Source organism: Canis lupus, chromosome 12 (assembly GCF_003254725.2).
Source record: "Canis lupus dingo isolate Sandy chromosome 12, ASM325472v2, whole genome shotgun sequence".
NCBI classification, from domain to species: domain Eukaryota; kingdom Metazoa; phylum Chordata; class Mammalia; order Carnivora; family Canidae; genus Canis; species Canis lupus.
Genome location: NC_064254.1, coordinates 69,097,932 through 69,125,656, shown reverse-complemented (window position 1 = coordinate 69,125,656; position 27,725 = coordinate 69,097,932). Strand labels below are relative to the sequence as shown.

The 27,725-nt window shown below is 41.6% G+C and overlaps 1 long non-coding RNA gene across 3 annotated transcripts in view; it reads right to left on the bottom strand.

Annotated features, from left to right (window-relative positions):
- LOC112658683 (uncharacterized) overlaps positions 1-25,395 on the bottom strand; it is a 36,263-nt gene extending 10,868 nt beyond the window's left edge. For 2 of the 3 annotated variants that reach the window (XR_003135892.2, XR_003135891.2), the window contains exons 1-3: positions 25,242-25,395; positions 7,049-9,817; positions 6,085-6,173 (exon numbers count right to left, since the gene is read on the bottom strand). This is a non-coding gene — a long non-coding RNA (uncharacterized LOC112658683). Of the gene's footprint in view, positions 1-358; positions 3,369-6,084; positions 6,174-7,048; positions 9,818-25,241 lie in introns of those variants that run through there. The other variant, XR_003135893.3, reaches the window with a different exon arrangement.
- Positions 25,396-27,725: the final 2,330 nt, after the last annotated feature.

Genomic DNA, 27,725 nt, shown 5'->3' with positions numbered 1-27,725 from the left:
AAATTTCCAGCTACGTTTAAGATTGAGGCTGTTCACAAAAGCTCCAGGAATGGGTTTCCCATTTACTGTAACTACAACTCTTTGGGGTTTTGCTTTTTCTGTAGTAGAAACACCTACAAATGTAATTGCAGATCCTAAGGATTAGTGTTAAAACAGCCCATCCTACTATTTGATACACAAGTCAGAGTGTTCATCTTATTTACTCCATTTCCGACAGAGCTAAGGCGCCAGGGTGGCCTAAGTGGGGAGATGGGAAATTTAGTTCCTCTTCAGAAACACCAAGAGATTTAAAAAAACAAAAAACAAAAAAACAAAACAAAACAAACAAAAAACAACAGTTTCTGAGGACCTTCTCCAACCCTAATGAATCAGAAACACCGAAGAAGGAAGTCAACAGGAAGGAACGACCTGTATGCTACTTGAGTGATACTGGTAATTGGCCAACTTGGTACAGTTATAGTTTGGGACCAGTTAATATTAGGCGAAAGTGTGTTTGTCTGAAATTTAACAATCGTGGATAGCTCTATTTTATATTGCATATGTTTCATCCTATTACAGGTATATACTACATTCGCCCATGTTCTACGTATGTAATGTATTTTTAGATCTACTTGATCAGTTTTCCATCACCTTGAGTAAATTGGAATGTTCATAACTGTTGATAGGCAAAATAATCCTCATTCAAAATGTTATCTGAGTTTTATTTATTTGGTCCAATATTTGGGTGGTAAGCCCGTCACAATTTCCCTTAGAAGGATTCTTTGTTTTAAGCCTATTGGTTTCCAGTTACAGAAATGCAAAGAGATTTTTCTGGCAGGACACTCAGTACTTTTGGCTCCTTGCATTGGACCAGTTCTGAAGTTGAAAGGTGTTTGGAAAAGGGTTCAGAGGAAGTGGAAAGTGACTCTCTAATAAGGCATTATTACATCAGGTTTATGTGAACACCAAATGAATGTCCAATTGTTTGTATGTGAATTGTTTGGCTTTCTTCCAGTCCAACTATAGTATCAAAGTGCTGTATAAGTATGTTCTGATCCAACTTTACTGATTTTAGGTGCTTTGATTTTGGCTGAAAGGCATCTTTTCAATCAAGTTACAGACACTGGTGTAACTTAAGGAATGGGTCACCTAATAATGAGAGAGTCCTAAATATTTTGCCAATCTCTTTCTAAACAAGTAAGCCTTTTGATTTTTCTACTTAAATTATATAAAATGTATGGGTCTTGGGAAATAAATATAAAATAAAAACGAGAGCAATCTTTTCCACTAGGTGAGAGATATTGGTAGAAGTAGAAAGTAGTTTTCTGCACTCATTTTTTACTGTAAGAATGATTCGACCGGGCAAGGAACTTGCTGGACTCCATCTCCCTACGCCTTAGAACTTGAGCACCATCAATCCTAGTGACTCAAGTCCAGCATATTTGTTTCCAAACTTCATATTTAGAATGTGATGTGCATTAAACTAAAAAGAAGATTCTTGAAGGATTTTATCATCCGCCAAAAAGAAGCCCATGGCGATATCGTTTTCTAGGATGAGACTGCTTTTTAACTAGGACCCCCAAATTCCCAAGGTTTAAATTCGAATATTCAACTTTTCAAGTAATCTATCAGTGTAAACTCCAATGTCACGCTCTCAAAATTAAAATCCCAAAATTTCAAACAAAGGGATCATTTGAGAAAAATGAATGGTGAGCCATGGTGGCCTGGTATGTCAGTTTTGATTGTAGTATCTTAAGAGTGATTCTAAGATAAAAGCTTAGCTTTCATTTTGTTAATTATGAGATAACTTATCATGTCACCAAAGGTGAGCTTTTTTTCGTAAGATGAACCAGGTTTGGAGAAATTCTGAGTCAATAATAAAAAACAACAACAACAACAAAAAAAAACCCAAGTCTCAGTGCCAAGATATTCTGAGTCAGAAGTACGCTGGTTTCCTAAATCTTACTTGAGAACCCTTCAGAATCTGAAGACCTTGGGACAAAGTAGCAGTTCATTGTCATCCCTTTCCAAGTCACACTCACTGGAAAGTAAGTGACCATCCAAGCTGGAAGAGACCAAAAAGGGGGCCCTAATAGCTTCAAGGCAAATGAGGGAAGGAGCAGATCAAAGAAAGTAATATAATTCCTTCCTTGATAAAAAGCTGATACTTTTCAAAGTTGCCCCAAACCAAAGGCCTCTTGTGTTCCAATTTATTTAGAATTCTTTTTAATACCACGCATTCAAAGAGTTCTTTCCTTCTCAGGGAAATTCGGGGGGGAAAAATCATATTTAATTAAGTAGTCAAAAGAATGAAAATTTCATTTGAAGTTAAATATTTTTGAAATATTTGGCTTAGCCCCCTAATGCAATGCCCAAAGTGCCTTCAGATTTTTATTCCTAAGTGGGTTTTCAAATTCAATTAAATTCTCTGGCTTCAAAGCTACTTAAGAAATATTCTGGGCCAAAGATATTTCAGTTACCTTTAAGCCCTCCGGGGAACGCCCCTCCAAAAAAGTCAGGTCATTTATTCTTGAAACTCATAAATGTCAATGCAAACATACCCTGAAGGTTCATTTATCATATAGAGGTTGAGTGAACCTATGATTGGAAGTAAAATGAATAGTAATAACTTCTGAATATGTTCCATATTTTTGTACACTCTGCAGTCTCTGGTATCAGTTTTCGTTTGCTACTCCAGAGCTGGAATTTATTAAGGTATATTAGGGATAGAACCCAGATTCATATTTCAAATATTTCTGCCAGTCTCCCATGCAAAAGCAAAAAAATAAGTGTTCATTGATACTGATAATTCCCACCACTGCTGACAAGTTTCACTGTTTTTTTTTCTTCTTTTTCCCAGCTGAGAAAATATTTGCTGTTGAACATCTGGCTGAGGAATGTGGAAAGTCCAAAGGCCTGGTATAGTATCTGAAATGGACTTTTTAAAGACAAGTAACATGGAGTATTAAGCAGTTTCCCAGAAGTGAATTTTCAGAGAAAATGCCCCATGTCACTTCATGAGAGTCAGAACCTCCTAAGAGTGGAGGGGTCGAATTAAGGGTCAGTATCAAGAGTTTGCTGTGGTGTAGACACCACGCTGTATGTAGACAGTGGCTGTGCCAGGCGGGTACTAGCGAGGGCATCTGCTCCTCACACATCTACTCCCCGTCGGGGACGGAAGGGCAAAGCTCTCAGACTCCACGGGAGAATGTCCTTCCAGCCTGTGTGAGCAGCAACCGCCCTTGGAAGCAGGAGGACCCTACGAGAACCTTCTCCCGCCGACTCATCCGGGCAGACACGTGGCCATCTAGGGCTGAGTTCAAGGAGTTGCTGTGCTGAGCGCGTGTGTGGGTAGGAATGTGGCCAGTACAAGTCAACATGGGGAGAGCCTGCGGCAGATTAAAGAGTAAATTGGTACACGTTTGTGCAAACACGTACAAACCAGCCTCTTCGAACCAGTATGCTGAGTTCCCTCTAGTGGGTCAACAGCACAGGCCCAGTAAGTGGGTACAATTTCCCATCCATGTGCCTCTACTTACATCAGTTTGCATCTACTCACATCTCACTGCAGAGCCCTTGTGTTGACTATAGTCCTGCACCTCAGGAACCCCACTCACTCTACACGCGGGAACCACAGGTAGTGTGAAGTGAACCTCGCCAAAATCCGGATCATATATCCCAGGAGCCCAAGAGCCCCGGGGCCTGGCAATAGAGATGTCGGCTGCCTGAATTTAGATGTGTCCCTTTCACATACAGAATTTTAGGTCTGAGAAAGAACAGAGATCATCGGGCCCAAGCTTCCCATCTGCGAGAGTGAGAAACTGGGAGAGTGGGGCAGTTTTTTTCTGAAATTATACAAATAAGTAGCAGATCGGGAGCCCCGACCTCTTTCCTCCATGCCGCAGGGATGCCCAATGATCCTTGTCACCAGGTCTCGGGTCCTGATAGCGCGTAGTTTTGATTTAGAGTTTTTGGCAGTTTGGGAAGCTGTTAAATTCTTCTGCAATACATTTAGTAGGGCATTTTTTTTTTTTTTTTTTTTTTGGAAATCCCGACATGCTGCCGTGGGGATCATGAGATGAGTGTGGGGAAACTGAGGCCAACGAAAGGGACTGAGGGCTGGCAGGGGGCTCGTGGTGCCATGTGACCAGCCTCAGCCCCGAGAACAGGCCTCCCTCCCGGGGCTCCTGCGCAAGGCTCAGCTCCCGTATCCCTCGCCCCTTCTTTCTCTCTTTCTTATTTTCTTTTCTCCTTTTGTTTTGTTTGGTTTCCTTTGTAGCAGTTTGACAGACACAATTGGGAGGGGACCAAGGGAAGAAAAATATACAAATTCTTTCGGAAATGTGCCACCTGATACCCACTGTATTATCAAGAGGAATTTAACCCCTTCCCTTGAAAAAAAATGATCGTTTCTATCAGAACGGTGATAATTTCCTGACTTAGTGATTGCCAAGTGGCATGACGGGGTCTCCTGAAGGCAGTAAACATTTCTCCCAGCTCGGGGAGGCGTCAGCCAGGGCCTCGGGAGCCCCCGTTGGCTTGTCGTGCCCCTGGATCCTGCAGGGAGGGAGCAGAAGCCAGCAGGCCGATCCAGTTCCTGTTTTGTTGGGAGCTTCAACCCCTGGCTTCAATTTTCCCCGGTAAGTCCTGTTTGACAAGCCCTTGTTCCCACACAGGGGCTCCCATTTTCTCATTTTTCAAGATGAACATAAAATGGACTATTATTAACAGAACCAGAGAACTGGGAACAAGCTTAGGCTCTTCCCTGTAACAAAACCAAACACAAACAAGCACGCGGAGGCCCCAGCCCGTGGGAGGAGAGTCACGACCACCCCTGGACGACAGCCTTCCGCTCCCTGGAGGCCTGTGTTACTCAGGGACCTCCTCGGACTATAATAAATTAGTCTGACAAATTATGCCTCTCACCAGACTTATCCATTCTCAGCCTTTCTGAGAGGGGTTTGAGCAAAGGACGCTTTGTCCGCAAGTGACACGCTGAGGGCATCTGTTTAGCAGATTCCTTTCCTGAAGGGCCCGTGAAGGCTGCTGTCATCAGGATGGAGGTGGGGGGCACCTCGTTCTTCACTGTCCCGGAGCTCACCCGCCGTGTGTCCCGTCAGTCTTGCCCCCACCTCTCCGATCTGTCCCCCCTGCCCTCTCGAGTCCCATCTCTGCCCCCAGAGGGACGGCTCAGCCAACACCACATCCTGTTTTGCAGAATCGTACCTGCCCCTCAGACAGCTCACAGATGCACTTTGTTTTCTTTTGCTCGGAGGAAACCCATTTCCCAAAGATCATAAAATGAAAGCTGAGACTTTTCGATCAATAAATATGTTACTCTAGTGCCCCTCAGCAGAATCATTAGGGTTCATTGGTCATCCCACGGGAGATGAACAGCAGGCGCCTCCATGCGCAGACCCTTCGAGAAGGCATCGCCAGAAATACCGGAAAAAAATTACAAACCCTGTCCCCTGTTTCCAGCCTTGCCCTCCCCATCCACTCCTCACGGAGTCCTCTAGAGTCCTCTTTCAAAAATGTGAATCTGAGCACACTGTAGACCCTGGCTTAAAATCCGAAATAATTCATCGCACCTGTCTTAATCAGCCTAAATCCCTTCACAAGATGTAGAACATAGTTTAGGATCTGGCCACCGCCTTCCTCCAAGACCCGTCTTATCTTTGGGGGCACGATCCCAGCTCCCCGGCAACCTGTGCCCCAATCACACCGAAACGCAGGTGTGCCTTATATAAAGATGTGCCCCCTCTCACCGTCACTTCCGGGGCTTGACCCCTGCAGCCACTTCTGCTTGGGACAGGCCTTCCCCTCCTGCCCTCCTCCTTCGGGCATTTCCTATTTTTTCTGTCTGGGCCACCATTGCCTTGGGGAAATCCCTGGGCCTCCGAGGTTGGAGCTCAACCCACTCAAGTGCAGCCATCAATTCAATTACAAGCACCTATTTTCTTCTTCTTCTCCCCCCACCCCCACCCAGTAGAACCGAATAAGCCATTATCGTCCCAGCATCTAGTACAATAACTTATACAAAAAGGGAAAAATGTAAGAGCTTATCCAATGGTGAACCGGCTGCTGTAAAATCAGAACTTTTACCTGGTGCCCTGTTCATGGTGATGGTAACATAGCCTTTATTCCCAAAGAGCCTGTAATTTGGATGGGGTGACGATAATTCATCTGTAAATCTTTAATGAAAGAAAGGAGACACGTGAGAATTAGATGCAAATGATGTATTAGTTTTTAGAAATTGCTATAGCAGTTGATAAGGACAGGGCATCGCAAACTGCGGAGCCGGGGGTGCTCTCCTGGGGGCGAGATTACATCTAAATTGTGAAAGCTGGACTACTTGAATAAAGAAGAGGACAAGGGAAGAACTGAAGGATCAGTAAAAGGAAAGGTCCACATGGAAAAAACATACACATAGGACATGTCCAACAGGCGACGATTAGCTAGTTAAATCTGGAAGGAAGAAAAGGAAGAGTTTCATGGGACAATTCATTTATTTAAGCGACACACACTGAGAGCAGTGCCTGGGTAGAGGGGCAAATCGAAGACCATGAACTCCGGCCTCACGGAGTTTGCCCTCCAGTGCAGGGATGAACCTAACCACTCTATTCAGCTCCACAACTCTTTAATAGCAAAACAAAGTCTGTAAAGGTTTAAAAATTGGAATTTTATCCTGAATGTGTCAGTGAAACTGGTCTGAACTGAACTCCTCTTTATTTTAGCTAATACACATATTTCTAGGTTTGGCTTCGGAAATATTCACGTATTTGATTACAGAACTTTGCTAAGGATAAGATGTAATATATGGTATATGCATTGCATTCTCTACTAAACTCTGAAAATGGCTAAATTCTGAAATGCATCTAGGATCCCAAAGATTTGGGTCAGAGATTGTGGATCTCAGAGTGTGGTTAGGAAGAGTGCCATGAGAAAAAGAAAACGTGGAACAGGCTAAGGGAAATCCAGAGGACTGGAAGGCGGCATGGGAGCTGGGCAGGACTGAATAGGGGAGTCAGGGTTAGGCTTTGGGGGAAGGGGAGGCACCTTTACTCACAGAAGTGAGAGAGTCAGCCGAGCAGTCACCCAGGGCAGGAGTGCATCATGCTGCAGAACCAGACAGCGAAGGTCCAGGAAGCATGGGGACACCTGGGGCAGCTAAGGAACTGTAAGGAAACACAGAGACGAACAAGGAGAAGAGTGGGAAAGAAGATGGGAGGAGTGATAGGTGGTCAGATCACATAGAATTGCTAAGGCATTTCAAGGTTTGGGGTAGAAGAGTGACATGATACGACATACCTTAAAACATCATTCCACTTGCTCTATGGAAAATAAGCTACAGGAAATAAGGGTCGAGTCATAGAGACCGATTAGCAGGGTATTGCAATAAGCCACCTAAGACGATGCTGATGCAGCCCAGAGTGGTGGTAAAGGAGATGCTGCGAAGTAGTCAGATTCCAGACAGATTCCGAGGAGAGTCAATAGGATTTCTTAATACACTGGATGTATGTATGAAAGAGGGGAGTCATGAGTGACTCCAGAATCTGAGGCCTGAACAATCGGAAGAATGGACATGTTACCATCTAAAATGGGAGAAGCTGTACAAGGTTTTGAAGGGACGATTGGGAGTGGTTTTGTTTACGCGTAGTTCAAGACATCCGTTGGACTTCCAAGAGGTGATGTGGAGCAGGCAGATGGACATACACGTCTGGAGTTCAGAAGAAAAATCTGGCCTGGATATAAATTTGGGATTATTAACATAGCGTTGGCTTTGAAAGTCATGTGACTACATGAGAACTACAAGGAGGTAGGTGTAGCTAGAGAAAAGACACCCAAGAACCGAACCCTGAGAAGCGCAGAAGATAAATACAGAAAGAATTACCAGTAGAACGAAGTAATCACATCTCCTACCAGCCTTCCCAAGGAGTATAGAACTCGAAATAGTGTGAATGAGTCCAATCATCCCTAGATATGGGGTTGAGAGATGTAAATAAGACATCCTAGGAAATGAACACTCATTTCCTGGTTCTTAAAATATTGGCTGGGAATGGAAACAAGAATTTATTAGGCCATTGCAGCTCTCCAATGCCTAATGTACTCCTGGCAGGATTCAAATCAACATAAAAGCATGTCATTCGGACCTAATTTTTATTCCCACAGAGATGGAAGAAATGTAATAAATGCTTTCCCTTACTATAATAATAAGTATCAATTATGGTAACAATGGCGTTTGCTGCTATGGAGAGCGCTAATATGCAGCCTCTAAAAGGTGCCAACCGGGATTCTGAGTGCTTTATGCTTGGAAACCCATAGACCCCCACTGCAACCCTATGAAATAGATAACACTATTAACAAAGAGGTTAAGAATACCGCCCCAGATCACACAGCCGTGAGTGGTGGGACTTGGATTGGGCCTCCAGCACTTTGATCCCGGAATCTTCTCGCTTGACCATCATGCTAACACTTGCTACTTGGCATGTGGTTGCTGTCATCAGTTCTAAAGGTGAACCTATTCCTCCAGGGCGATAGAATGTGAAAGCAAACAACTGACAGGATATCTGGGATTGGCATCAGAGGACACAGACTCGGGTGTATGCTCTTCCACTCTCCAGCCATGTGCCCTGACTTAACAACAGAACAGCCTTGACCAATCTCTCCTGTGCAAACATGTCCAGGATGGCAATGGCCCCTGCCTCACACTAGTTGCAAGGTTCAGGGCAAGTATATGTGAAAACAGTGTCTTCTGTGTTGTAAAGTCCACATGTCAGTTATTTTCTAGCATCTGACATATGGAAGGAAACATTAGCGGAAGAAAATGTCTTGTTATAATGGCACTGGCTCAACTCTACAGAGTGACAAGGTGCCATGCCCAGTCTTCGAGGGACGAAGCCTCATTGTGTTGTCATTGTCCCCAGAGGCCAGATTTTGGTCCTTTCTTTAGGCTTCTTCCCCCTCTCTTTTACTCTGTTCACAATATACTCTCATGATCCATTATGCTTCTGACCTGAAAAGGTAAAGGGCCAATTACGCTCAGCCACCTACGCTCAAAACACGGCTTTGAGGACAGGTCTCTGAGCCGGAACCTGTGCAAAACACCAGTGGTAGTAAGCTCCTTGCCTGGATTATGCGTCTTCAAGTCTTCCGGGGTGGCAAGAGCACAATTATTTTTGAGAAAGTGAAACGGTGACAAAGAGTCTCTTAACATACTAGCAATCTTTATAAAGTTGACTTGGTGCATCAAGGGGTTTCTTCTTCTTCCAACATTTCACCTGAAGGTACTGGTTGCAAGGTCTTTGCGCAAGCTGTTTGCCATTGCTTCAGGATGTGAACTGGGAATGAAAAGGTTCTTTCATTGGGAGCTGAGATGTTTACTAAGGACTTTCAGAATCCACTCTGCAAGGCTAAACGTTGTGAAGTTGACTTCAACTGATAGTCAATGACTCAACTTTCATTCTCTGCTCTGATGAAAATTAATTACTTTTTTACAAGATTAGCAGGGAGCGAAATCTCTGGAGATAAATGGGCCAAGTAACCAAGATTGCTTCACTGTCATATTTATCAGTCCTGTAGCCTGTGTGAATACTGTCCATTGCTCCCGACTTCCCACACCATGATCCTGAATTCTGCGTTATGTTTCTGTATGGGATCCCATTAGGGAAACTCTCAAATGCAGAGTCAAAAGAATACAGTATCACTGCTACTGAAGCCACGCTGACTTCTGGTATTTTCCAAGGCCACGTTCCATATTACCTTTGCCATGAGCACCTGTTGGAGGTCTCACGTGACAAAAGTCGAAACAAATTCATGCCACTTCTGAGAGAGCAATCTAGAGGGATAGGAGAAATAACACAGGAAAGAAACAGATCTATTTCTCTCTGAAATTGGCTAGAAAAAAATTAAAAATTAAAAAATAAAAGTAGAGCTCAGTTTTCTGCTGATGATGCTTTAAAACAAGCTAATATGTTCAGGGGCAATTCTTTCAGAAAGGCTCCTAAACATTGAGTTTGAGAGTAACAAATGATCCAATTATCCCAACCAAAGCTTTAAGACATCATCTGGCTCAGTTGGTGGTGAGACATTAAAGAGTCCTACAAAAAGTGCTGAGTAGGATAAAATGCAATCCTATGAAGAGGAAGAGTTGCTAAAAACTTCTAAGCTCCTTTTCATTATTTATCAAACTTGAAGAAATCAAATCAAAAATAATCTTTAAAATGGTCCTCAGAGATCCAATGGTTAACTTCATCACTAGCCAGCAAACAATCTTCCTCAAATACAAATTCGTAGTGTGCTTTTCATTATCCAATAACAAGCAGAATGTTCTCAGACATTCACTCAAAGGCATGTCAGTCAAAGCAAAGGCAGGATTTTAGTAAAATAATTGGGGCCTTTGATATCCACTTAGGTCCTTCTTTGTTTCATTGACCTACTCAGATTGACCTACTCTAAAAGACTTTGAAAGTATTCTGTACTGTAGCCCTCTGTCCCCACACTTCACCCCCACTTTATATTTATAAATTTACAGAGGTATATGGCAGTCCTGCTCTCTGCTGAAAGAGACTGTAGAATCCTCTCAAACTCTTAGTTTTCACTTTTTAAGACAGCTTTATTGAGATATAGTTGGCATACAATCGATCAATTGCAAACAAAATACAATTTGATAAGTTTTCAAATATGTATAGACAAATAAACCATCAACAAAACCACGATAATTAAAATTTCCATTTCCCCTCAAAGTTACCGTGTGTTTCCTTTCAATTCCTCCCTTCTTCCTTACTATGTACCTCCCTGTCCTGAAGCAACCACTTCTATTCTCTGTCACTAGAGATTAGTTTGCAGTTTCTAGAATTAGAATAATATAATAGGTAACATGTTTTTGTCTTGATTCTTCCTCATAGCATAATTGTTTTGAGATTCAATCATGTTATAAAGTTCCCTTTTTTATTGCTGAGTAGTATGCTATTATATGGATATATTACAATTTCTTCATCCATTCACCTACGTCCAAACATTTGAGTTCCTGTCCATTTTTTGATGCTTTGAAACAAAACTGCTATGTGTATGTATATATATATATACACACACATATATAAATATATATATATATATATATATATATATATTTGTATACAAGTCTGTATGGACACATGCTGTCACTCCTCTTAGTTAAATACCTACCAGTGGAATGGCTGAGTCATGTGACAGGCATATAATTAGTTTTTTTTTTTTTAAAGATTTCATTTATTTAATCTTGAGAGACACAGAAAGAGAGGCAGAGACACAGGCAGAAGGAGAAGCAGGCTCCCTGCGGGGACCCCGATGCAGGACTCGATCCCGGGACCCCCGGATCACACCCTGAGTCAAAGGCAGATGCTCAACTGTTGAGCCACCCAGGTGTCCCTATGATTAGGTTTTTAAGAGACTGCCAAGTTATTTACCAAAGCGATTCCCACCAGTGGTGTGTGAGAATTTCAGTTCCTCCATATCCTCTCCAACACTTGGTATGATCAGTATTTTTAATTGTAGCCATTTTACTTTGTGTACTAGTGTCTCCTTATGGTGAAGCGTGAATACCCCACTCCATCAGACCGACCTTTGTGTAATTATTGAGTTAGGAACGACACCCATGCAAGGACTTTGAGCATGGATGCTTGGTGATCCCTCTGCTACAAGACCTCCTGAAAGCTCCTCTCCTCTCACAAAGCACCTACCCCTGCCTCTCAGCTACTGCTCTCTTTACCCCATTGTTCTTCTGTCTCTCAAATGGAAAAAGGCTTCACTTATTGCCCTGCTCTTAATCTGTCTTGGGCACATTCTCACATCAGCATATATGGGTTCACGCCATCTCTTTTCAGAGCTGCGTAACACTTCATTCTCTGGAGGCCCTTTAATGTACTCGATCACTCTCTATGGCCATTTCCGTGGTTTCCACATTTCTGCTACTAGACAAATCTTGTGTGTGCCTTTCTATACACATGGAAGTCTTGTGAGGAGAGCACCATGTATTTGTTATTAGTACTGTGGCTGCATGCTCTCCGGAGCACGTCCTTCTCAGTTATGTCTCCACTTTCTTAGCCTCTTGTTCATGCATGTTGGGCACATATAAAGAGACACCAGTTAAACCATCTAAATTAATGGCCAATCTGCTCTATGGTGAGAAGAAAAAGCAGCCGAGCCAAGGGAAATGAGTACCCTCTGCCATCCCCTGAATTTCTGTAGCCTCCCGGCTTCTATTTCCATGAGAGGTAGTGTGGCTTAGCAGGAAAGGCTTAGAGTTAGATCTGTGCTTACAATTCATCCCAGACTCTTTGCTTCCTCCAGCAAGTCACTGTCATACTCCGAACTTTGCCTTCCTCGTTGTCAGCAGGATAATGTCCTGTATTACCCACGTACTGAACAATCACAAGAGATGTTGACCTCGGGACTAGAACAAGTGCTGAGAGTACACACTGGGTAAGGCACTGGCCCTTCAGTTGCCAGACCCTGGAAAGTTGGAGGGGTACCCCTGAAAAATTCTCAGGAGGCTGGATGGAAGGACACACTTGAGGAGCTCAGGGCAGCCATTATTTCTACCTGGTACTGAATAATACTTTAACTGCTACTATTGCCTACGCCAAATAATATTTAAGCATCCACCTGCAGAAGAACATCAGTGCAAAGCAGAGCACCTGAAACTTGGTAGAAGCTTCAACATTACTTCTTTCCCTATATGTTATAAAACTCATTTCTTTTATCCTTCATTCATTAGTTGCTCTGTGTTCTGGACATGAAATGTTGGTCTGTTATACTTCTAGCAGAGAATAATGTCTTCATAGACAGTATTCTATTATCCTCCTGATGAAAATGTTAATATCAGTTATTAATTTTTATAGAAAACCAAATCTATTACCCATGCAAAAGGAACTCTTTGGGTCATTATCTTTCTTTATTTCTACCATAGGAACTACTATTAAATAAGTACATTAGGATCTTATATTAAAGCCAATATGAGCACTCTGTGTCCTTGTGTGAGTGAGGAACAGGAGCTCTGAAAAGCAGAGTGGCCAATTCCAAGGTTAGAAGCGGGTCCTTGGGAATGATGCAGTGAAAACAAAAACCCATTGATCTCTGCAGCTCCCACGCCTGAACAAAAGGGGGAACTCAAGAAAAGACTCGCAGAACTGAAGTGAACCTGTGATGAACCTTGGTAGAGCAAAGACACTAATGGGAATGCCATGGCCTATCTCTTAGCTATGGAGAAGCCAGGAAAGGCTGGAATGGGACCCATGCCAATGGCACCCATCCTGCAGAAAAGAGCAGTAATGAGGATAACACAACACAGCACAAATTAGGAAATCATCTTACCACGCTACAAGCTCTGTAAACATCATGACCTATGAAAGCAGATGTCCAGCAGTTGAAAACCTCCTGGTACCAACCAATCTATAGTCACATTCCCTCTCTTTCATTGTGTCTTCACAAAGTTAGATCAATACACACACTCCAAGCCCTACAGGTGGCCTTGAAACTTGGTGTTATTATGGTCATAGGAATGGCATCAATGATAGCAAAGTTATCAACATGGAAATACAAGGAGTGGTTTTATTCATCTAACCTCTCCTAGTGTAATCACTTCCCCTTGTAAGGAGTCTTCCTTTCATTCTCACTAACTCCGACTGCTTCTAACAGCTCTTGCTTCTCTAATTAGGCACATTTCATACTTCAGGCCTAATGTGGGCTTCCCATTGTCTCAGCTAATAGGTTTTTAATATTTTAAATTCTATTATGTTTGTTCTTCTTGGCTTCACACCACAAAAAAATTAATCTTTCCTTGTGTTGTGTTTGCTGTTGTAGTAAAGGCTGAGGCAGGACCCAGGTCGCCACACAGAGATGAGCCAGGCCTAGGATGTGGCCTCTGGCCAAAGGAGTCCAGGTGTTTTGAATTAGAAGTGGAATGAAGTGTGCTCCTGGCGTGGGATTCCCAGATCAGAATGAACTTTGGGCTAATGAAGTGAGAAATGACTATGTCCAGAAAGGTTAACTGAGTGATTTCTGCCTCTGAGATTTCTGTGCCTGGCTGGAGAGCCCCTCAATGTGGGGCATCTAAATGACCTAACCCTTTTCTAGCTGCTAAGAAAGTGATTCTCCGGGCCTCCTTCTGTAACCCTCTTTCCTGGTTCTCAATTCACATGACTTAAGGGATGGGAATGTAATAGGAAGTGGGCTACTCTCTAGGCATCCCAAACCCCAGGAAAGGGATAAAAGGTTTTCAGGCACTGGGAGATTAAAAAAAAAAAAAAAAAGTTAATAGAAATGGTCTTCAATAAGAACATGTTGAATAGGAGCATATGCATTGTCTCAAGGGTATCATTATGCCTATCTCATAGCTAACGGAACTGAAATCCGAGAGATTAGGTGATTTTTCCCAAAGATGATACAGTTAAATGATGGTTGGGCTCAGAATGAAAGACAGATTTCCTAGCTGCAAGAGTATGTTCTCTCATCTTCTTTCCCCTACCATCACTCTTTAACAACCTTTCCAATTTCTCTGTTCTTTAATTCTCAAAACAAAAGCAATTTAAACTTGCACATTTAAAATCACCTTAATTTCCTCGTGATAATTGTTTTTGGCATAAGCTTTTGTAAAAAGCTCTCACTATATGTAGGATATAAATAGTTATATTAAAAAATTGTCATACCAGTAGTAAATATGACCCACACCAGAATCCAGGCAGTGGAGTGCCTTTAGCCACACATCATATGATTGTGAAAGTCACTGAAGGCCTCCTAAGGGCTCCACATATACTCACTTGCTTACTCTTAACAGGAGCCAGTGAAGTAGGTATTGTTATTTTCTTGATTCTATGTTACATCATGAGTGAGCGATAGAACTGGGATTTAAATCTAGTGGGCCAATGCCCAAGTTTGCGTATTCATGCTACTTTATGCAGATTCTTAATATTTATTAAGTAAAAATAGACACTAATGACCCTTCTCCGGAGAAATACATTTTCTTTTCTTTTCATCCAACCAAAATATGCTAAGATAAAAATATAAAATACTTCTTTCTGAATTTCTTCCTACTCGAATTCTGTCTATAATTTACCCCTCATGAACATTTAATGGACATAAAAGTTAATACTTTATACTACACCCATGGCTAGAGTCAACTTTAGCTGAAATCTTGAATACACTTTAGCTGAGTTCCTGGAATAAAATAGAAGAGTCTGCAAAAATGTCAGAAGCTCCATGTTATCCATATTTCATAAATATTTTCAAAAGTTATTCTTATCCTTTGTTAAACTAATTCTGTCACTCTGTTGAATAATATACAGAATTTAACATCAGCTGGAATGAAATTTTAGCCATAAGCTAAATACCTGGTTTTCATATTCGGACCAGCATTGTTTCTATATCTTATTACTGGTTATCTCTGATTTTATCAATCAATTCATTAAAAAAAAGTCAATTATGGATTATAAACTCTGGGAACTCACCCAAATTTAAAAAAAAAAAAATAGGCCATTCCCTTGAGAGGTTCAATTATTCATTTAGGGAACTACTCAACAAAACCATCCTCTATACTTTCAATCACACTATTAATTAAAAATAAACCTACAATGTCCTAGAAGAACAGAATCATAATTTTATCCTCACATTTCCAGAGTCTGGCTCTGGTGGTGTTCAAGGAAAAGCCCTTTATGTCTGATGGAAGCTTGTAGAAATGAGATTAGTTTTTCAATGATTCCTGAGAATGGCAAGCATTTCATTTCAGTTTTACTGAACGCTTAACCACTGACAATGACTAATGCTCATAAGGAGCGAAAATCATCCTCTGGCTCACAATTTCATTATTTTTCAAAGAATTGATTTTTTTGTTTGGGCAATTTGAAATCATTTTTCAAGATGCAAAAACAGATTTCCTATTATTGGTTGGGACCTTAACAAACTAATAATGATGACCTTGTTCTGGAGATACTGGTTTGTAACCGTCTCTGAATTTTAATGATTCTAGGGGCTTATGCAATAGCGGAGAATCAAACACATGACTTAAAGAATGAAACTATTGTTTTACTTGTCATTTGTCTGCACTTAATGCTACTTATGTCCATAGAAAATTCTTCTGCTCCTTGTCTGGATGGAGTATAATCAGAGTAATATACTCCATGGCCTTTTGCATTATTTTCTCCTTGTGATATTTTATTAAACAACTAAAATTTGTTTAATAAGCATAGTAAATCTCCCTACCAGCTACTATTGAGAAACATAGTGATTAGCGAAGACATTGGAAATGTAATTACACTCCTTGTCTCCAAAATGATAGAAGTCATCACTTGATATATGGAAAGAATAAAACTTTTTGAAAGTCAGATCTGACTTTCAGTCAAGGCTCCTCAACTTCCTAGCCACGTGACTTCTAACGAAGAGCCTAACCTCCTTCAGCTTCAGTTCCTGAGCTGGATAACTCACTTGTGCTCTCAGATGCACTGTCCACCCCTCCGCTCTGTTTTGTCACGGGAAGCTGACCTCCTGTGTCCATGACTATGTCGCCAGACCTCCTTGCCCACTGGCTTTCCTTTCGAGCTGTGGGGAACCTGGCAGGAGACTGGAAGGAAGTGGGATCCAGTGCTGACTCTCTACCTCCCTTCCTGCAGAGTCCCCTCTCTGGTCGGCTCTGTCATTTGATTAAAGGTCACAACATTTCTCAAGGTATCCTGCTCAACCAGTCTCTTTCCAGGGTCCTGCATCCCCTTCCACCTCCTTCTCTTGTCCTTTGAGCCTGGATCTGGGAACAACTCTATTATGACAAGCTCTGGGGAGACTGCACTATCGTCTGTGGGTTCCTCACCATGAGGACACATTCATAAAGAGTCTCTTTATTAAACCGTCCTTGATTAATCCTAATTTGAGAGTCTCATTTGCTTCCTGCCCAAATCCTGACTGTTACAGTTCCCCAGCCCATACAAACAGAGATAATCACACCCAGGGTTATTGTGAAGAGTGAAAAGATAAATACGTGCAGGGCCAGGCCTTTCCTTGGGGTTCAGTACATGTGTGCCAAGCTTACAGTCCTTCGGTTCAATTATAAATTTTCATTATGTGCAAAAGTGAATGTGCTATATGCTATGAGATGGATCATCAGATTTCTCAGTTTAAAAATTGGTGTGATGTTTCTGCATTATAAAGACTTAAATAGTAAAGTATCGGAAACTCAGGAGGAAGTCCACCTCCCCACTGATCAGGCAATTTGGTTCCTAGTCACACAACACCCTGTATTCTATGTAAATAGATTTTTATTCACATAGGCAGTGTCTGAACAGAACCCTGAAATGAGGAAAAGTTGGTAAAATCCTACTACAGATACTACTAAGTTGCTTCAGTAACATCTGACTCTGTAAGTACCGTGGAGTAACACTTAGTAACATCTTACTAAATTAAACAGGAAACTGGTTATTCCTTCTGCTCAAGAAATATTATATGGGTTTCTAAAAGGAGATTTCTGGCTGTGGAATCCAACTATGCCAAACTTATTTTATTTCAAATAAGCATATTTCATTGATTTATCATCTTATGGCAAAGGAAATATATAGAATTTCCCTTGTATATATCACATGGTTTATTCGACCAGTTTGCCAGGTTTTGCAAATACCGCTCACTTACACTCTTTTTGAATCTATTTAGTCCAGATATCACATTTATACAAAAATCTGTATATATTTGGAGTCACCCAGCACACTTGATAATCTCTTTTATAACTTGACAAATCATTCTGACTCTTAGAACAGGAATTTAAATTATTCACTAAACACGACTTGGTTACATTACTTGGAGAAACCCATTTACTATCTTCATTTCAAATATGGAGCTGATTATGATAATCACTTCAAGGAATTATGTTTAAATAGGCTAGATATTTGAAGGACCCTGAATTGGTATGTATTCTCTGAGCTGAAAAGGAAAATCTTAAAAGGGAATTTCAAAAGAGAGGAAACATTCATTTTGTCTGTAGGTCAATGGGAAAGCACATTCTTTTAGACTACACTGATATAATAGTAGCTAAACATCTAGCAGACTCTTTTGTGTGTGCTAAGAATGGTACTAAGCATTTTATATCTATTATCAAATTCAAAAGTATAAAATAGTGTGCAAAGGAAGGATAGCTTGTGGTTGCATTTATTTAAAGACCTAACAATGTTGCCCTAACTAAATAATGCTGTGCTTCCTTTCACACATAACAGGAGACTCCACAGACAGGTGATCCTAGGCTGGTGGCGAAGCTCCACGATGCCCGCAGTGACCCCACCTCCTTCTGGCTGCAGGGGTGGGACACCCCTCACACTCACAAGATGCCTCAGAGCTTCCACTATAGCATCCATCTTCTAGGCAGGAGCAAGAGGAAAGAAAAGAGCACAGGCAAAAAAATAAATAAAATAAAATAAAATAAAATAAAATAAAATAAAATAAAATAAAATAAAATAAAATAAAAAGAAAGGAGGTACCAGGCAGTTAAGGGTACCACCTGTCAAACTCCTTATTTAACAACTTCCACCTGCATCTCTGCAGCCAAGACATGACCATCCTGAAAAGTGTCTGTAAAATGTGGTTATGTAGCTGCGGGTGCTGCCAATGTCATCAGTTTGCAGTTCTTTCAATAACAAAGAATGCAGAGTGGGTATTGGTTAGGCGGCTGGCTGCCTCTGTCAGAGGTAAGTATGGTTGTTATCGCTATTTTGTGGATGAAGAACTTCAGCAACTTGCCTAGAAAGCGGTTGGTGGTACAGCTAAGCCTGGAACCCCTCCTGCCCTTAATATTGATCGTGCTTCTATTTTGGTTAATCAAGCTAAAACTCCCAAGTTCTCTATTTGCTGTAGAAAAAAAAACAAAACAAAACAACAAAAAAAAAAAAACAGTATTTTTTTTCCTATTTTCCCTCACCAAGATTTAAGCTTCAAACCTTTCCCCAATGTTATTTTAAACATTTTCAAGCCTACGGAAGAGTTGTAAGAATACCGTTAGAAACACAATTATAGTCTTTACCCAGATTTACCCATTATTAAAGTTTCATCACATTTTTTGTCTCTTCCTATTTATACACATATGTATACACACAAACATACACACATACGTGTTTACAAAAATACACACCTGTGTCTATGTATTTACATACATAAACATTAAAATAAACATTAAATATACATATTAGTGTACAATATATATTATAAACTCTATCTTTGAAGAATTACTAGCTAACAAACAGCATTATCCTTCATGCTAAACGCTTCTGATTTTTATCGGCTAAAAACAAGGGCATTTTAGGTTTTACCTGGACTGTAGATTCTGGATTAAAGCTATCTGTGCCTCAATAATTGTTAATGTTCATTTCTTCATATTTCAAAAGTGCATTGGGATACTCCACGACACGCAAAACCTACAGTAAGATACTATTTTTGCATTCAATAAGGAATACACTGAAAGAACAGTGGATAAGAGTCAAGTTGTAGAACTAGTTCTTTCATTAGGAAATTAGAAAACTAAAAAAAAAAAAAGTAAATTAGAAAACTGACTTCTGCATTCATTCAACAAATAGTTATTGTATGTTTATTACGTGTCTGGCATTATCCTAACGTTTCTAGATTTACTTTTTTTAAAAGATTTTATTTATTTATTTATTCATGAGGGATACAGAGAGAGAGAGAGAGAGAGAGAGAGAGAGAGAGAGACACGGGCAGAGGGAGAAGCAGGCTACATGCAGGGAGCCCCATGCAGGACTCAATCTTGGGTCTCCAGGATCACGCCCTTGGGCTGAAGGCGGCGCTAAACCACTGAACCACCCAGGCTGCTCTAGATTTACTTTTATTAATGTAATGAATTAGTCTTTCAGCTGGGTCTTAGATTGGATATAATAACAATTGTTTGCATACATATTCCTAAGTAAGATAATTCTACTGCAAGGATCAACACTGGAAATTATTTTAAGGCCCAGATTGTTAATACAAGTGAGTGAAACTTCTTATGGGAGACGGAAGAGTGAGAACTATAATAGAGACAATAAGTCACGCCTAACTTATCCACATTTAAGCACTTGAGAACATTGTGCACACAGAATACACCTACAGGCTATGTTCCACCTGTAGCCCAGCAGCTTTCCACTTCAGATTTTTGCTTTTTTTTTTCTCCTCTTGCTACATTTGTCTAATATACTTGCTTGAGTTGCTCTCCAAGCCCTCCAACAGTTTCTGTCTTTAGTATAAAAGTCCCTGACTCTCCATGATTAGTAATTATTTTTCATATTCTCTACTGTTTCTATTATCTGGTTCCTCTGGGGCTCATTGTTCCGTTTGTTCATGTTACTGCTTTTTGTCCATGCTACTGGTTTTCCTCAAATGACTGGTGATACTTGGATGCTTTTAATATTTAAAAGTAAAGAACGTGGTGTGTCAATATGTGTGTTAGTCAGCTAGAGCTACCATAACAAGTACCACAGACTGGCGGCTTACACAACAGAAATGTATTGTCTTACAGCTCTGGAGGTTGGCAGTCCAAGATCAAGGTGTCGGCAGGGTTGGTTCGAGGCCTTTCCCCTTTACTTACAGATGGTTGCCTTCTTCCTGTGTCTTCATACCCATCTTCCCTCTCTGTCTGTGTCCAAATTTTCTCTTCTTACAAGGACAGCAGCCATATTGGATTTGGGCATACTCTAGTGACCTTATTTTAACTTAATTACCTCATTTGAGGCCCCATCTTCAAATACAATCACATTCTGAAGTGCTGGGTGTTAGAACTTCAACATATGAATTTTGGGGGGACACAATTCAACCCATTGACAATTCAGGAGGTGCAAAAGGATTCCTCATGAGTTTCAAAAATTCCTTTTGATGGCAAGGCTCCCCTCAATGAGATGTCAACTCTACCACTTTGTAAATAAATGGCAGAAATGCTCTAAGGCTGGGGGTAGGGGTTGGGGAATGGGTTCCATTACAACTAAAAAGGACACAAGAAAGACTTTATTCTGGGGATAGAGTAATTCAGGGTTATTTTACTCCTGTGTGTAGCTGACTTCCTTATAATCTTTTTTTTCTCTTTTCTCTCCATAGTAGACATCTGAAGTTACCAAGTGTCATCTCCTGTTTGGCTCCAATGTTTATGTTAACAACACTTGCCCTCCTCCACACCCATACAACAAACACCCATCCACTCTTTAAAGGAGCTATTCTCTCAGGCTTCATCTAGGGAAGGAATATCACAGCCTGTCCTTTTGTGTACACAAAATAGATCACTGACCCAGCTGTTTTCCTTTTCTTTCCTTGTTTGTCCTTGAATTAATGACCCTGCAGGTTGTCCTGGGGCCTACTTCCTTCCTGTCTGCACCCTTGCTGATTCAAGCGTGTATCCGTCTGGAAGTCACACTGAGAAGGTTCTAAAGAGCCATCTCAGTACTATTCCCTTGGTTTGTTTCTCTTGCTTTCTCAAAACCTGTTCTTTTTGTCATATTTCTAACTGACATTTCAATGTGAGTTGGGAGGTAGGAAAGAAATCCTTGTGATCAATCAATGACCTTGATCCAGAAGTTATGGACGCCAATTCTAATTCCTCCCAAACCACATTATCTAATAATGCATTCGGTAAATGTAAAGAGATCAACATCAAGCCCTGCCTGAAGTGGACACGGTATGTTTCCCCTTACAGAGAGTTAGAATAATATTCCTCACATCTTTCCATGATTTCTGTACAATGAAATCAAGTCTATAACTTCTTTCATGTTCTGGAACGCACTCCAGCTTTTAGAGTTGCTGGGTGATCTGTCCTTACCTCCTCAGCTATCTGGTACCTTTTCTTCCCTAGTTTTTAGCCCTCCGGGTTGGAAATACTTTCTAATAGCAAAGTATGTATTTAATTGGCCTAAGCCTTGACTTCATCTGAGGCTGTCACACAAATTCAATCTTAAAGTTATCATACAGAGGAAGAACCCAAAATTCGCAGACAGTGAGATGCAGAATCAAACCTGGTGGTGAGCTGGAGAAGAGCTTTGTGACTGTTTCTGATTTTAAACATCTCAAGTGTTTATGACAGATTGAAGTTTCTGAAGAGGGAAGTTAAAAGAAAGAGAAAAACTTTCCATCCTATTCACCTCATTTGGTTTTCTATATCTGGCCTAATTCCAGCAGTGACTTGAGACAGGCTTCAGTGGAAGATGCACGTGATACCAAACTCTAAACATGGAGATTTTTAAAAAAAGATGCATGTACCGAAAATGACTGTATACTGGGGTCTCAGGGTCTGTTGGACGGTTTAAATCAGTGACAACACACCCTGGGAAGTCGATGGCTTAAAAAATGGACAAAATGCAATGGACTAAATTTGCCTTCTTTCAAAACCCCCTTCAACCTTGTCAAATACCCCAGCTCCAAGTAGCAAGAGTTGTTCCAGATGGTATCATTTTTACATGTAAGCCCCACAGTCTTACCAGGAACACAATTCTGTTGCATATATCTGCAAGAGCTCAAAAGGAAATCACAGAATGTCAGGAGGATGTCCAGTAAGTAAGGATAATGAATTCAAAGTCTTTTCAGAAAGAACAAGATTGAGAGAAATTAGCAAGTAGATAAGGGTAGGCAGAGGGTGTTAAAAACAATAGAGAAGAAAAATGGTGTCCCTGCTGAGGAAAAGAGAAAGCTTTGTGGTTTTAACCTTGAAATTCCCACCTGAGAGCCTCAAAGAGAAAAGGAAGGAACGGGGATAATATCTTGGACAATTTGAGATAAGGAGGAAGACACAAGGGATGCCTGCGGGGCTCAATGGTTGAGCAGCTGCCTTTGGCTCAGGGCATGATCTCAGGGTCCAGGATCGAGTCCCACAGAGGGCTCTGCCCCGGAAGGCTGCTTCTCCCTCTGTCTCTCTCTCTCTCTCTCTCTCTCTCTGGGTCTCTCATGAATAAATAAAAATCTTAAAAAAAAAAAAAAAAAAGGAAGACGACATCAAGTCACTAAAGTCACTACTGAGAAGTCCCAGAAAGATCAATGTAAGCAGATAAACAGGAAATAGAGGTGTAAATGTGTAAATGCAAACTGACGTAAAGTACATATTAGAAGGAGTAGAATCTGAAATAGAAAAAAAAAAGAGAATAACTCATTAAAACCACACAAATATGTATGTGAAGGAGCTGTACTGCACATAGAAAAACATACCATACTAACTTTGAGAGAAGAACAAAAAAACAAAGTGGCTTTTTATAGTTTGACTGAACTTTGGAGATGTTGTGGGAACCAGGTGACCATGGCTCAGTGGTTTATTTAAGAAAGACTACATAAATACAAAGGATCAGAATGCACACACACACACACACAAAGAAGAATGCACAGAGTTATATTCTTAAAGACACTTTGAAAAGGCAACTACTTAAAAAATATTGTACCTGCTTAAGATGCAATGTATTATATCACATACCTTTATAGTAACAATGGGGTAAGACAATAAATTTGTTTTCATAAAAGTGGCAGAAACTAGTAACTGTCCCCCAGGGACTCGAACCCCTTGCGTTTTAACTGAATACACAGCTGCCCAGGCAAGACTGTATTTTCTCTGCCTCTCACACAGCTGGATACAGCCGTGAAACTCCGCTCTAGCCAATGGGGAAGAGCAAAAGCAGTGTCTGGGTCTTGCTCTGGGTCTTGTTTAACGTCTTTCTAGGCTCTGAATGTGTGTTTCCCCTGAGCCCAAATCACATACTGAATCCTAATGTCCAATGGGATGGTATTAGAACACAGGGCCTTTGGGAGATGATTAGGCCATGAGAGTGGAGCTCTCCTGAATGGGATTAGTGTCCTTAGAGCCCCACAGAGCCCTAGCCCCTTCCTTCATGTGAGAATACAACAAGAAGTCTGCAACCCAGAAAAGGGCCCTCACCCAACCATGTTGGCGCCTTGATCCAGAACTTCTAGACTCCAGAACTATGAGAATAAAGGTCCACTGTTTATAAGCTTATCTAGTCTGTTGTGTTTTATTATAACGACCTGTATGGACCTAGATGCTTCCCCTTCCTCTATTACTGACTGGAGAGCTGCAACATGAAGGTGATGGTTCAGAGCTGTCTTCAAGCACATAGCAAGGGCAATGGCACAGAAGAAGACATAATGGCCACATAGAAAGGACGTGAGTCCCTTGGCTATTCCAGAGAGTAGAAACGCTCTGTCCCATGCATGTAAGAATAAAATAAACTTCTATCTTACTTAATCAGCATGATTGATCTCTTTCATTTATTTATTTTTAAAGATTGTATTTATTTATTTGAAAAAGAGAGTGTAAGCGAGAGAGAGAGAGAGAGAGAGAGAGAGAGAGAGAGAGCACTGGTGGGGGGAGGAGCAGAGGGAGAGGAAGAAGCAGATTCCCCACTGAGTAGGGAGCCCGTGGCAGGGCTCAACCCTGCTGGGACCATGACCAGAGCCCAAGGCAGACAGTTAATTCCCTAAGCCCCCCAGGCACCCCTACTGAGTCTCTTTTAAAAAAATCATCTCATATAGTAAGCCTGTCAGTACTACCTGTAACGACATCTTTTAGCAAATAATTTTGCTTCTTCCAAGACGAAAATAACGTGTTCCATGATTTAAATATTTCATCCCATCAAGATGAAAAGAAATCTGAAGAGTTCATTATAATCAAGGAGTTCCTTTCTGCTTGTGTGTGTGTGTGTGTGTGTGTGTGTCTGTGTGTGTTGTTGCTTGAAGAACAAAATACACGCCAGCGATGGTGGGGAATTAAACACTCAGCCCTGGAGAAAAAAGCCAGCGAGCAAAAGTTTGTGTGCAGGGCACTCTCATTGAATTTACACGCGGCAACTATCAATCCACTCACAAACTTAAATGAGCGATAAATTGAACTTGCTTACTTACCTTCTGTAACCAGACCCGACCGCGGGCTGCTGTCCCCCAGCCCCAGCAGCCTTCTCAGTTGCAGGGCGTCCCTCTCCACTGCCCCCACCCTCCTCCACAAACCAGCAGCCCTCCGCACAGCAGGCAGCCTCCAGGAGTTTTCAGCCAACACCTGTCCCGATTGGCTGTTACCGGGGCTCTACAGTTGCTAGACACTTTCCATTACCCTTGTCTTCACTTCAACTTAATTTTAGCTTTTGGTGCCCATTCCACTGAATGGCAGGAGCCATGTCAGTTGCTTCAAGGTCCTCACCCCCTTTCCCAGGGCTTTCCCCTAAGTTCCAGAAGGTGTAAGTAGTACAAAGGATTGGACAGCGGGTGTGAGATTGAGGACGGAGGGATCTTACCCTATAGTATTAGAAAAACGTTCTTTGGTGGTTTTCCATCTCCTCTCTGATGTCACTGGCCCTCAGCACTTGGCTAGCAGATCCCTGAAATGTTAACAGCGTGTCTACTTGGTCCCCTAAAGGTCTTCAATGCTGATTAAGGACAGTTTAGGAGTTTACAGCACAATCATCAATAACTCTAAACTTTCGAGTGCCAAGTTCACTCAGGGAGAAAATTAAGAGACTTTGATGACTTCGCACGTCATTGGTCACCAAGGTTTGGATCTCAGTATCTGCAAAGCTAAGCAAGCCAATTAAACAAAGGAGTTGTAAACTGTCCAGCTTCTAACCTCAGAGGTGCATGGAGGTCCTTCAGACACAGGCATATGGCCATCCAGAGGCAGCCGTGGCGAGCAGGGGGGATCAGTGGGCTGGGGGGTCTGTCCGACGGGGCTCTAGCACTTCAATAAATAGGCATCAGTATCTCCAAATAAGGACTTCATAAAACAAAGAATGGGGTTTTTTTGTTTTGTTTTGTTTTTTGTTTCTAGTTGCAGAGGTCATGGGAGCAATGTCCAAGGAAGAAATAAAGAAAAAAATAGTTAAAGAAGATCGTAAGAGAAAAATCTAGATAGTTGAAAATTACACAAATGAATGCTAGAGAGAGAAATTTAAAAGACAAAAAGTAGCTTGGACTTGAGGGAAGTGAAATTCAGCATCACTGGGGCTCCTGGCTGGCTCAGGCTGGGAACCCTGCAACTCTTGATCTCAGGGTTCAAGCCCCATGTTGAATATAGAGATTTCTAAAAAAATAAAAATCTTAAAAAAAAAAATACAGCATCACTGGTTTCCAGTAATAGGATAAATAAGGAAGTTAATGCCCCATTATGAGCCGGAAAACAAAGAATGAGATTAAATTCAAGCAGCAGTGATGGAGTAGGGCATACGAACTGCTTTCTCCATGATAAGAACCAGACATGATTTGAAATACTTCCTCACTACTGAGGATCCTCCCATGATAGTTCGGAAAACAGACAGGAGGGAGGCTGACCGGGGCCGCTCAGGCAGCCTGAGAGCTCATTCACTGCAGGGACTTGGCTAGCAAAGAAGGAGTGTTTATAAATATTACTGTACGTCTCCTCTATTTCTCTCAATTATATTAAAAACAGCTGCTATCAAGGAACAAACATTTGGGCCTTGATTCTGGAGCTGTGATTTCCAACTCCAGAATGCACCGATAAATATGACATTTAAACAATGTTTTCAAAGCCTTGAATAAGATGCTTAAGTGAGTGGTGGTTTCATACTTCCATGTTCTTCTTTTTATTCTGGCAAGACCTTTGACCCTGGTTCTGTTCCCTTAGGACAGGACATAAAAACCTGAATTGCACAGAGGATCCCTCCCCACCCTGCACTGTACCTCCACACCCTCCACTCCCACCCACCAGACCTCAGAGGTCTGCTGGGACTGAAATTTGCCTGTAATGATGTGCTGGTCAATCAAGCGGGCACAAGAAGCTCTGGGTTTTGGTGTTTGCGGGGTTTTGTGGTGTAAATGATCCCACCATGGCTGATTTCAAAGATGGCTACATTTAAGGAACAAATGGCTCATAAAATTCCTGAGAATGTCAAAATGGGCTCCTGTGGGTTAGCAGGCAGATCCACCACACAGGGATGAGGGAAGTCTCCTGCGTCCAGTCCTCTGGCCCGTGCAAGATGTGGTCCAAGCCTCTGAGCAGTCTTTCATAAAAACAATAAAAATAACAGCAAACTCCCGGTCCCCATTCTTTACGTGCCAAAATTTGAAGTCTTTGAGAGTAACGTTATTGACGTCCACAGGCACACTACAAAGGTATTATCGTGACGCCCAGGAACAAAGGATTACAGGACCTAACACAGTCAGGAGCAAGGTCACAACTACTAGAAGTTCTAGAAGCAGAATTTAAACCCAGATCTGTCTACCTCTAAAATCCATGGCCTAACCCTGACCCGGCCTTGCTTCCTTTACATGTAGCCCAGTCATCCCGATGGTCTTTTGAAAGTCCTACTGCTTCTCTCCAGTAATTTCCTGCCATTTCCCTTGACCTTCATTGGGTCCCATGTTCTCCCTTCCTCCATGGAAAGGAATCCTTTGCTCCTGGAGGGCAGGGACAGCGTCCCAGTCATCTCTGCATGCACCAGCCTCCTGTGAGCGCCCTATTAGTATTTGCTGAATGAGTGAATGAACGGAGTGATTCAAATTGAATCCATAAATTGGCTTTTTATTCCTGTTGTTTAGAAAGCTCCAGTGGCTGCCATCCCCGCACCCTCCAGATCCCGCAACAGAGCCTCACCATGGAAGCCAACTTCGAAGGTCAGGCTGGAAATAAGAAAATGCAGTGAGGCCTTCATTTTTAAGTCTTAAGTTGAAGACATTGCTTAGCACCTTCACTGGGTTTAAGTCTTTTTTTTTTTTTTAAAGTAGAAGATGAAATACTCATAAGGCAATATTCCCAGTTCCGAGGT